A 12446-nucleotide genomic window follows, 5' to 3' on the forward strand; every position below is an offset into this window, starting at 1 on the left:
AGGAAATGATTTTTATAAAATTTGGTATGGAGATAATTTAAGAGTCCGTACCTATACGAAATTTTGCCGATTTCGCTGATTTACAGACGTGATTTAACAGTTAAAATACAATATTTCTATAAGTTTTAATGCACAACATGTAAGATCATTTCAATTAAGTATAATCTATTGTTGGAGCTAGATTTTTTTTTAAGTATTTTTAAATAATCCAACTCAAACTCGCGACAGTTTTGTGATTTTTGCTGTAAAAGGTTTAGAATATCACCTGTTTATGGATTGTATTGACGTCTTAACGGTATGAAAAAAATACAATGTACTGTTGAGAAAGTCGTCTATGTTGGAATACAATGTTGGAATTACTTTTTACCACTTTAATATGAAATAGTTGAGTAAAAAAATATGTAACTCGGCAAAATTTTAGAGAAAATGGGCAAAGAATTGCTGTTAATTTCGGCAACTTGGAGCTGTAATTCATAAAAAGAAAACGACAGAAATAATCTATAGATAAAATTCTATCCAATTCGAGAAAAAAGAAAAAAAAAAGAAAAGAAAATTGTGCCAAAAAACACGATTGAAAACAACCTAAATCTCACATTAGCCTTGCGGCGAGTAATATAATGTGAGATTTAGGTTGTTAGAGAATATGTTGTCAATGCTTAAACAAGAATTTTAGCGTGCCAATTTTCTCTGAGACCTGCATATTCCAGTCCAGCCCAATCCGTGTCAAATCACGAGCTTTCCATCAGGCGATCCGACCGCACGTTTGCCTATACATGTATGCTAGTGTTTAACAGTTTTACCACACACTCATTATAACTTAACTACTATTACTATTTAGGTCACCTAGGGGGTGCTATAAGTACTATACAGTATACAGGATAGTTTCAAACTTCAAAGAACCAGTCTAATACAGGGTGTAAGAGAACTAAGAGGTAGTACTTTAGGGTGTGTATAATGTATACGTCCCCTGTATAGAATTACTGTGACAGCACTGCGGGGCTAAAATGGTCGCTTTGGAGAATCATGATATGAATCATAATATGATTCATTTTTTAAAGTCGCAAAATGCAACTCGGCAATTCATGTCTAGTAATTCGTACTGATTAGACATTGGTCAGTTTGACAGTTGTGACAATTCATTTGCTGCGATTAGTCGCAATGTCAAATAAAGCTTTATAAAGCTATATGGGATCCCACACATAACTGCGAATTCGCATCGCATCGCATCGCAAATATCTGCGACAAAATCCACCAAAGGACGCGATGCGAATCGCAGTTTTGATGCTAGAAGTTCTAAATGTATGGTGTTTTAACGTTGTTAGTGGCGGCCGAAAAGGAAGATCTTCCGATCGAGCGAGATAGCATGCTCGGTCAGGCCGAAGCCCACTGACGTCATTTCAGACGTTGTATATATCTTGCCGTTCTACGAAACTTCGATAGCGCGATGCAGGAATGTTAGGCGAATTGTGGGTACCGCCACAGTGTTAAGCCGTGCTGGGACCAGGGCAGCTGAGGTGGGCGATACTGACTCGATATGCAACGGTATGCAACGGACGTAATCATGCCGAACTTCGGCCGCGTATTTTCGGCCTAGTGTTTTTAGACACTTAGGGCCTGTTTCACCGCTTTCTGATAAAGTGCCTAATAGGCTATTCACAACTTTTTTGACAGATTCTCCATACTTGATCTGTCAAGTTAATTGGTGGATAGCCTTATCAGGAAGTGGTGAAACAGGCCCTTAAGCTTGTAGCTATGCTAGAACTTCTTATGTATGGTGTTAAGCCGTGCTGTGACCAGGGTAGCAGGGTAGGGTGGGAGGTGGTCGCGGGGTCGACACGCAACGGTATGTAGATGCGATGTAGATTGGCGAATAATCTGACGCGGGTGGTCCAAAGTATAGGCTGTAGCGGACTATTTAAACTAACCTGTTGTTAAAACCGTGGAAGGTTTTAACAATAGGTTAGTTTAAATAGTTTAGACTTTAGAGGTTTACGTCGTTTTGGATTTGTAAAGTATCATAATTATCTTTTTAATAAGAGGCTTTCACGTTGACTGTTCATACGTATCTTATGACAGCAATATGGCAATAAATATTTTGTTGTAATGGCAATGAAAAATGTGAACCACATTTTTAATTTCAAACAATTTTAAACAAATTCCAAATCGCTTTCAGGTTAGCGCAGTCAACTCGCTATCCGCCGCCTCCTGTGCCTCGAATCTCGCAACATTCGTGACCCCAATATTGATTGTACAGTGTACACAGTAAAATTCAGCTATCGGACGTCTACTGTAGAAAGGGTACGAAATATGGTCCATAAACCCGGTATTGGGGAATATTGTTTAGTGTTATAGCCTCGATTGCTATGCGAGCCGGGTACAATTTGGATTCATCATCATAGACATCAGCTGCTGTGTACGAAAGTACTTTTTAATAAAGGCCTGTATTCTCTTTATTTAGTGATAAGTGCAGGTGATTAGTAACATTTTGTGGTACACTTTACGGAAACAAGTTAGCCAAGGCGTGACGACGCGTGCCCTCACAAAGCTCGGCTTTTAGCTAGTTTGTAATTTTGTATGACTGATTAAACATGCATTGCATCGACGCGTCCCTATGCAATGTGAACTGATCCTATGGGCCCTTCCACACGAGGATCGTTCGCAGCAAACGCAAGGAAGCCTAAAGTTTTAAACTTTATATCTGCCAAAACGCGATGAAAACGTGCAGGAGACGAGCGCATTAGAAACGCGCGTCGTCAGTGCGCAAAAAAAAACGTCGTGTGGAAGGGCCCAGAGATAACTTATGTTGTTGGGAAGGTGCTATAAAAATATGTATGTCAGTGTGCGCATAAAATATTATTCTTATCACTTTATGTCACCCTAGTAAACCAAGCTAGCTGTACCGGGCTTGTATCAGTTGTTCCAAAATATTCCAAACATTTGCATACAAAACACTCCAGCAAAAATATGCTGCATATTTTACCAGAGTTTTATACAGCATTTTTATGACACTTTTATAAAGCTATGCTTAGTAAAATAAATTGATAAAAACTAGAGGATATTCTGTAAATTCTGAAAACGGTTTTTGTAAATGTTTTATAGAGTTTTTAACTTCCGATCAAAAGTGTTTTTTGATTGGACAATTGATACGTGAAACAATAATTTCCCTTTGGTTGAAATTGGTCCAAGCCGACTCAAAGGTAAATATAGCCTTTGAGTTAGCCTAATCATAATATTATTATCGCTAGGTAACCGGGTACTGCCTGCAACTTAGTAATGGTAACCGTCCAAATGTCGTTAAAATCTTTTCAGCAGTTTAATCGTGAGGAGGTAACAAACAGATATACAGACATATTATCTATTATTATTTATTACTAGCTGTCCCGGTGAACTTCGTGTCACTTAAAAACCTTCCCTGGACTTCTACGAATATTTTAAGACTAAAATTAGCCCAATCCGTTCAGCCGTTCTCGAGTTTTGCGCTTAGCAACACATTCAGCGACTTATTTTTATATTATAGATAGATAATAATAACCAGCCACGAAAAACTTATGCTAGTCGGTTGTTATTCAGAATTTAATCTAGCGAAGTAAAATTTTACATAGTTAACTATCCGGCTGAGCTCGTATCTGGGCGGCCGCCAAACTGTTGAGAGCTTCTTTGTACAATTGACCTGATAGCCCTTGAATTTTGCATGAAAATAAAAGTTTGGGCAAAAATAACTCTTGTATTTAAACAGAGAAAAATTTATGTAATTTTTTTAGCGGGAAGCCCAAATGGGCTAGGGTTAACGTACATTTTGCCAGTTTACCTCTAAAATAGAGCGTTTTCTTCTTTACTTGGTCTTAACTACCAGGTTCGCATAACGAATAGGTGATCCAGAACTAGAAAGTGTCCACTAGATAATTATTATGGCGGAGTGAAGTTTGCCTTCCTAACCTCCTTAACGTTCCTAGACACAGGGCATTTTACTTCTTTAACGACCAGGCTTACAGAAATAAGTAGGCAAACTAGAACTAGAAAGAGAAGCAACGAGAGTATGATCAAAGAAGATAGATCCTTACGTTCATAAAAACCAGGCATTTTATTTCTGTAGCCACCAGGTTTGCAACAACGACCAGGCGAGATTTATAAATTCTGTAAGTTTTTAAAATGTTACCAGCGCAAAGTTGGATAGCTGCCAACTTGGGTAGTTAGGATGAAGCAGGATTTTCTGAAAATATAGCCAATGTAGATCTCTATCAGGACTTAGGTGATAAAAATAAGTGCCGAATTTAGCATTTTGGCACGAGTGCTCTGCTTAAAATAGCTTAGTAATCAAATACTAACTGTCACACTCAGAGATTTTTAATGACTAGCTGTCCCGGCAAACGTTGTTTTGCCATAAAATGATTTTCCCTGTTTTCCTGCTTTTCTCTTCAAGTTTTTTCTGATTTTTTTTTCTATAGGCCTCACGGAGCCCGAGACCTTTCCAACGAATGCAAAACCGTGGAAATCGGTAAGTGCGTTCTGGAGTTATAGCGTCAGGAAGGAAAACCCGACTTATGATTTTTAGATTAGTCGCTAATTTAATGAAGAGATTCACAGATGTATGGGGCTTATGTCAAAATTAACATTTTTACAGTTATATAAGTGCGGCGGTAAGAAAAGTTTGATGTAGTTTATAAACACACATTTTAATGATAAAACTAATTAGTTATGTTCGAAGTGGCTTACACATCTAAGCCACTGGAAACTTAGTTTAGAATAATTTGGTTAAGTGAAAAACAAGTTAAGTTGAGCAGTTTGTTTTAACTTACATAAGTTACACGCCAATGCCACGAAGACAGCTGTTCCACATCATAACTAATATTATAAATGCTAAATTAGTTCTGTCTGTCTGTTCGTAACCACTTTTTTATGAAATAAGGGGCAAACGAGCAAACGGGTCACCTGATGGAAAGCAACTTCCGTCGCCCATGGACACTCGCAGCATCAGAAGAGCTGCAGGTGCGTTGCCGGCCTTTTAAGAGGGAATAGGGTAATAGGGGAGGGTAGGGATGGGAAGGGAAGGGAATAGGGGAGGGTAGGGAAGGGAAAAGGGTAGGGGATTGGGCCTCCGGTAAACTCACTCACTCGGCGAAACACAGCGCAAGCGCTGTTTCACGCCGGTTTTCTGTGAGAACGTGGTATTTCTCCGGTCGAGCTAGCCCATTCATGTCGAAGCATGGCTCTCCCACGTCTGCTTAAATGGCTGAACCGATTTAGATAAAATTTGATTGGGGCATTTCGCATAGAAATATTAAGATCAAAAGTAACTCTTTTGGCGCTGCTACTTTCACAATGAACTCTATATAAGGGACACATACAAACACTAAAGTATATCACTTAGTATTGTTACACACTTCTATATCATTAAACGTTTTCAAATCTTTTAACAAAGATGCTTCAAAGCATAATGTGTTCTAAAATAGAACCAACTTCAACAAGCGAAATGAATATTCATAGTTTAGAAGACATTTTTCAAGAGCACTCATATCTTTGGGTAAACATTTGTCTCTGTTCTTTGTACGGCGACAGAGGAAGACAGCTGACCAAACATCTTTCTCTGGGTAAACTTTACTGGGAATATTTTAAAGAATATTCGTATAATCCATATGCATACTTCAGAACTTTCTAATGTTATAAATGCATTTTTCCGGGAGAAAAAGTATCCTATGTCATTTCCTACCCGTGACTCAAAGTATTTCCATTCCTTTCAGCAAAATCGGTTCAGTGGTTTGGGCGAAGAGGGAACAGATAGACGGATTGACACGATTTCGCGTTTATAATATTAGTATTATGATAATGCATGTCTGTTTGTCTATCATCTTAACGCAGAACTACGCTGGACGGAATTTGGTATGGAAAAGTTATCAACAAAAAATGTATGGTACCTCTGCGATTAACTAATTTCAGGGCTACGAAATTTCGGGTAAAGTATTTTTTTTACTTTGTTGTTAGCAAGTTTTTTTAGGACAATACAGAGTGATCACCTGCGGGGCTAAAATGGTTTTATAGCAATTCCTCTCAATCAATTCACAAAATGAATTGTCAAAACTGTCAAAGTCACGAATGTCAAATTTAGACCAATTCAATTGGTAGATTCGTGCTAATTTGACATTCGTGACTTTGACAAATGCAATTAGTTTATATTCGTACTAATTTGACATTTGTGACTTTGACAAATGCAATTGGTTTATATTCGTACCAATTTGACATTCGTGACTTTGACAGTTTTGACAATTCATTTTGTGAATTGATTGAGAGGAATTGCTATACGGCCATTTTAGCCCCGCTGATAGTTTGACAAGATGATCCATGCCGGGTGGACTATGGATGCTCGTTGGATAAAGTTTTCTGTACCAGGCGTACAGAATATAAAGAGTGGTTAGTTTGCTTAGTGGATGTAACAATTATCATTTATCTAAAAACGCCCTTACCTTAAATCATATAAAAAACTAGATGTCCCGGCAAGCGTTGTTTAGCCATAAAATGATTTTCCCTATTTTCCTGCTTTTCTCTTGAAGTTTTTCTGATTTTTTTTTCTATAGACCTCAAGGAGCCCGAGACCTTTCGTTCTGGAGTTATAGCGTCAAGAAGGAAAACCCGACTTATTTTTATATTTATATTAAACTCAAAACTCAAACTCAATTTTTTTAATTCAGAATAAATTTTTGCAAATGTTCTCTGAAAGTCTACATGATGCCTACCATTTTAAGCGATTATCAAAATTTAAATTAGATAATCGCTTAAATTGTGTCTAAGTGCAAATCTCGAGAACGGCTGAATCGGTTTCGCAATTTTTTACTTTGTGTTTGCTAATATCTGAGGAAGGTTGTAACGGAGAGAAAATTTTGAAAAATTCGTGAATATTTTCTTTTGAACGTAACTAGAGTGCGAGTAGATTAACATTTTTTCCACTCTTTAATACTGTAGTGAGAAATAAAAAATAAAATAAAAATTGTTTTATTTCTGAATATATTAAAAAAAAAAATGCTTTCAGAATGTTGATACTACGGTGCCTGCCACCGGTTCGGGAACTATCCCGGCGAGAAGAACCGGCGTAAATCCTTTATAATATAGTGTTACGGTACACGAGTATGCTTTCAGAACCCGACGGTCTTACCATTAGCTTTATGTTCGGATCGTTATGGCGCTGTTATTGCAATAAGCCGCTTACAGTAGTGGAAAACGTACTGCTTATGAGCGCTGGACGGCATTCTAATGGACAAGCCACTAGGCTTAAAATTGCAAGAGAACACCGTGGGTTATTCCGAAATATTACCCAGTATACAAGCCAAATTGGTCAGTATACTACAACTGCGTTGGTACGTTCCGAAATAATACTCAGATTACTTGTCAGTGCCCATGACGTTTAGAATGGACGCCATATTGTTGATTTGTTCCAAAATATACGCCAGTGCATTGAAGTATAAGACTTTGTCATGATGTCAATACGTCACACTTGTCTAACCAGTGGCACACCAGCACAATATGGCGTCGGACACATGACGTCATGGTCACTGGTTAGTATACTGGGTAATATTTCCGGAATATACCAAAATACTGAGCATAAATTCGGAATTCACGCCGAATTTAACCTACTGTATAAATTGTGACGGATTGACAAAGAAAAATTTTCCTTCCTAAAATCTATTAGTCTAATATTTAGTATTTATACTGTTACCATGCTAAGCATTGCGAAATTTGGCTTGAACGTTAAGGCCCCCATATACAGACTGGCTGATCTGCTCAAACTTATAACAGGCCGAACCTTACAGTTTTATTCATTCCCGTATGTGCATAAATTTAAGTTTTGCTTATTTAGAACGCTAATTTTAAATACAATAAACCCAGAATTGTACGAGTACAATTCCATAATGTGAGCATAAAACCTACTATTGTTGGCGGGGCCCCGGGCTGGCGGGGCACACTGGCGGGGCCCTCCGGCGGGGCCTCGCGGGGCCTCGGGGCCTCGACCTCTGGCAGCATGCCAAGTGGGTTGCCAAATGCGGCCGCGGTATGTGGGACACCTAATGTGACGTCATGGGTTAAAACTTGGGTCATTTTAAACCCCGAAAATAAATAGTATGGAAGACTAGTCCACTCGAAAAATCCTTAAAATGGTTCCACGAATTACCAAATGCACATATAGATGTTTTTGGTGCATTTTGCGCTAATTTAAACGGTAAGCACGTACATATAATAACAATTAATAATATTACTAGCTAAAAGCCGAGCTATTTGAGGGCGTCGTCACACCTTGACTGAGCGATGATAACACATCTGCATATAAATAAAAATTACGATGTTAAAGCACAAATCAATAGTTTTTCCGTAAAGTGTACCACAAAATGCTCAGGTTGTGGGATATACTAGGGCTCGCTTCACTCGCCCTGATGAAGCAGAATCTGGTTCAAACCAAAGTCTCATGTAAAGAATATGGTGTCGCATTCTTTGTAACTAAACTCTTCTAAAATGTCTGAACCGCTTGCGTTGAAATTTTGTGTGCTTATCTTACGCCGATCTCTGAAACCTCGATAGCGCGATGCAGGACTGTGTGCTGTTTGTTACAACGTTATTTGGAAAATGATAGATAAATGATACTCAGACTGTAGTCTGAGTATCATTTATCATAACTAACAAACAGCACACAGTCCTGCATAGCGCTATCGAGGTTTCTGAGATCGGCGTAACACAAATAATCCATATCCATTTTTGGCGACTGGCTGGACAGACCATTCTGTTTTTTAAATATTGTATTTTTTACTTTTCTATGTCACATTTTTTCCTTTTGACGTTTTTACTGTTTTTGTGATTTAGTCTATCTTGGAACATTACAGTTGTCGCTTCACTTGGTGTTATCATTTGGTAGTTACAGTTTTCCTCATCTTCGTATCATACAGTCCATCTCTCCCGTCGTTATCATCCATGCTAATAGTATAAATGCGAAAGTGTATCTGTCTATCTGTCTGTTGCCTCTTCACGCCCAAACCGCTGAACCGATTTGGCTGAAATTTGGCATGGAGATACTTTGAGTGTCGGGAAAAGACATAGGATACTTTTCATCCCCGAAAAATGCACGGTTCCCGCGCGATAAATGAGTTTTGGCGCAACGGAGTTACGGGCGTCATCTAGCAACACAAAAAAAATTCCACGCCATTTATGGCAAAACAACATATACCGGGTCACCTAGCTATAATCTAATAAAAGCTATAATATAAACAATGTATAACTGTAACAATCAGTATTGCGCCAAACAAAAGAACAGAACAACCTCAAGGTTACAAAATATTATTTTCCCGTTTTCCCCGACGTCCTCTGTCATTTTCCGAGCTCTCCCTGTCACACAGAAATAGAGAAAATTACTCAAACTAATGCGAATGTCTGACTGTCTGTTTTTTTTCTATCTGTTACGTCTTATTGCTTAAGATGCTGAACCGATTTTGATGAGGCGTATATTTTGAGCTTCGAGGAAAGACACGGGATAGTTTTTATTTCGGAAAAATGCAGCCAGCAATCTAGCGCGATAAGTAAGCTGCGGGCAACATCTAATGCATGTACTGTAATGATTTATTATGTGGCGCATGCTTTAAGGTAAAATAAAAATAAATAAAAATTGTTTTATTTCCGAATAGATTAAAAAAAATGCTTTCAGAATGTTAATACTACGGTGCCTACCGCTGGTTCGGGAACTAACCTGGCGAAAAGAATCGGCGTAAGAAACTCGCACGGTAAAAGTATTAATTAACAGATTTATTTACAATCGGTTAGATTTAATTAAAAGTGGTTTAGACGCTTCAACATGAAGAAGCAACATACAGGCAGACACACGTTTGCATTTAAAATTATAGTAACAATAAAAAACATAACCCCCCTATCGCAGTTGGGTTTAACCATCATTATGGAACCGGACAAACGAACCCACAGAGGTTTTCAAGTGCGTTTGAAAGTTTTAACATTTTTGCAGCCGAGATTAACTCTTCAAAGTTAGTTTAAATATGACTTTAACAAACTGAAATATGAAGTGATGATGAAATAATAATTATATTTGGACGTAAAAATGTATTATAATTAAATAATAACCATACTAATAATAATAATACTCCCCACACCGGTTTCGGTGACGGTGGCCGGTTTCATTGAAACCAGGCCAGCTACGCAGGAGTAATTTTATAGTGACCAAGTGTGTGCGCAGTACCCAAGAGCACTCTCTATTCCTTTACTCTCATAACCCAGTGAGACGGACGACCGACACGACCGGCGAGAGATCAGGCGCAGGACCGCCTTTTTAAATGGCCATCCGACGCACGGATCATCTTACTTCTCAGACAATCAGGTGATCAGCCTGCACTGTCCTAACCAAACTTGGATATAACTGTTTCCAACGCGGGAATTGAACCCACGACCTCCGAGTCAAGAGCCGCGCTCTGTACCACTAGACCACGGAGGCGTTATCCATACTAATATCATAAATGCGAAAGTGTGTCTGTCTGTCCGTCTGTTAAATCTTCACGGCCAAACCGCTGAACCGATTTTGCTGAAATATGGTACGGAGATACTTTCAATACCGGGCAAGGACACATGATAATTTTTATCCTGGAAAAATGTACGGTGCTCGCACAATAAACGAATTTTGGCGTAACATTGTTGCTGGCGTCATCTACTTAAGTTTGCGTTTGTTTGTTTGAACAATCTGAAGAACTACTGAATCGATTTGTATGTAATTTAGCATATTTATCTATAGAGTGGACACGGGAGAGGATATATGCTACTTTTCATGGCAAAATGTGCGGTTCCCTTCAAAAAGGTAGAGCCGCGTGGAACGTCTAGGTATAAAATAATCTTTTATAGCTTAGAAAATACTAGGGAAGTATAAAAGCAAGCAATTTTAGTTATTATTTTCATAAGTCATCTATTATACAGCTAAGTGCCGTGTTTATATTCCCAGTGCATTTTAATCTGCATAATAACCTAGACTTTTTTCTGCGATCCTAGTTACAATGAATACCTACATTTTTATTAAGCACGATGAATGATGAAAAAAACTTTGAGAAAATAAGAAAGTACCTAATTAAAATGAAATTATTTTAATTTGCGAAACAAGGGAAGACCAATGGGAAGACAAAGAAATTTTCTTTATTTAATTTTTGTAATAGAAATGTACTTTGTACTGTAAAAAATCCATACTAATAATTTGAAAGTACGTCTGTCTATCTGTCAGTTACCTCCTCCCTTAAATTCCTAAGCCGATTTTATGGGCTTGTGGACTCTAACTTCCGAGAAATAATAATAATTTTAATCACGAAAAAATGTACAGTTCACAATACAAACAACAATGCACAAGAGATTTTCACGGGAACCGTACATTTTGAACCCCGTAACACTACGACGTATCTAGGACCATCTTCTTTAAAAAAAGGATTCTACTTTCATATTATCATTATGAAAACTTAAAATCGTGCATTTAAATATGCGACCCTGGTATTCCCAGAATGGTTACCAAGAACAAAACTAGAGCTGATAATTACCAGGATCGCAGAATTCTGCACACCCTGGAGACACCACGTTTCAAAATACTTTTGTTCAAAATATTGTGTAGTATTGTAATAAAGCTGAATAGCCCGTCGCTTTGTGAGTTTTAATTTTCAATATTGTCTCTTTTAAGTTTGTGTTTTTATTTCATTGTTGACATTTAACTTAAGTCCGATCCGGTGTTCAAATATTGTGTAATTCTGCGGGTTTAAGAATCGGTCAACTCTATTTTTCACTCTCAATAAAATGTTGTAGAATATCAACACAGCGCACAGTTCTGAATCTATCGAGTTTCTTAGATCGATAAGAAAAACTTGGCAAAACAACTTTGGTCAGATCGGTTGTAGAATAAAGTTATTTTGAATAAAAGTTGGCATATAGTTCGCCGCTTGAGAATTAGTTTTTGCATACTATGGCGTAGGTATGCTACAGCGTAGGTATGCTACGGCGTAGGTATGCTACGGCGTAGGCATGCTACGGCGTAGGCATGCTACGGCGTAGGCATGCTACGGCGTAGCACCTTTATGTTACATAGTATACTCATATTTTTACGTACCGTAATTATTGTGGTACTGTATACACAATGGACAAATTACGTTTGGAGCAAACAACAGACTTGCTAATACTACGATTACTATTTTCTCCTAAAAATGAAAAAAAAACTTCATATAAAAAAAATAGGCCGGAGTTGGCCGCACGCATACTACGACACAGTAATTTCAGACTATTAGTAGCAAAACGATGCACACGATCACATTGCAGGCTAATCTACGCGTTGAGCACTTTGATTCCGAGGACAAATTCATTCAGTTAAAAAAGTAAAACACCCAAATTTTATGAGCATTTAAAGAGTTCATACTACAATTTTGTTATTAGCATTTACAGTATATTCA

General features: G+C 37.9%; 1 protein-coding gene across 5 annotated transcripts in view; it reads right to left on the bottom strand.

Moving 5' to 3' along the window:
* The window catches only part of LOC121737761 (complexin), a 295632-nt gene that overhangs the window by 25133 nt on the left and 258053 nt on the right, over positions 1–12446 (bottom strand). The window contains exon 1 of one of the 5 annotated variants that reach the window (XM_042129456.1): positions 8281–8285. The exons of the other annotated variants lie outside the window; for them this stretch is intronic. The gene's annotated coding sequence lies outside the window, so the exon portion shown is untranslated. Of the gene's footprint in view, positions 1–8280; positions 8286–12446 lie in introns of those variants that run through there. 5 annotated transcript variants of the gene reach the window in all.

This window comes from Aricia agestis, chromosome 21 (genome assembly GCF_905147365.1).
Source record: "Aricia agestis chromosome 21, ilAriAges1.1, whole genome shotgun sequence".
NCBI lineage: Eukaryota > Metazoa > Arthropoda > Insecta > Lepidoptera > Lycaenidae > Aricia > Aricia agestis.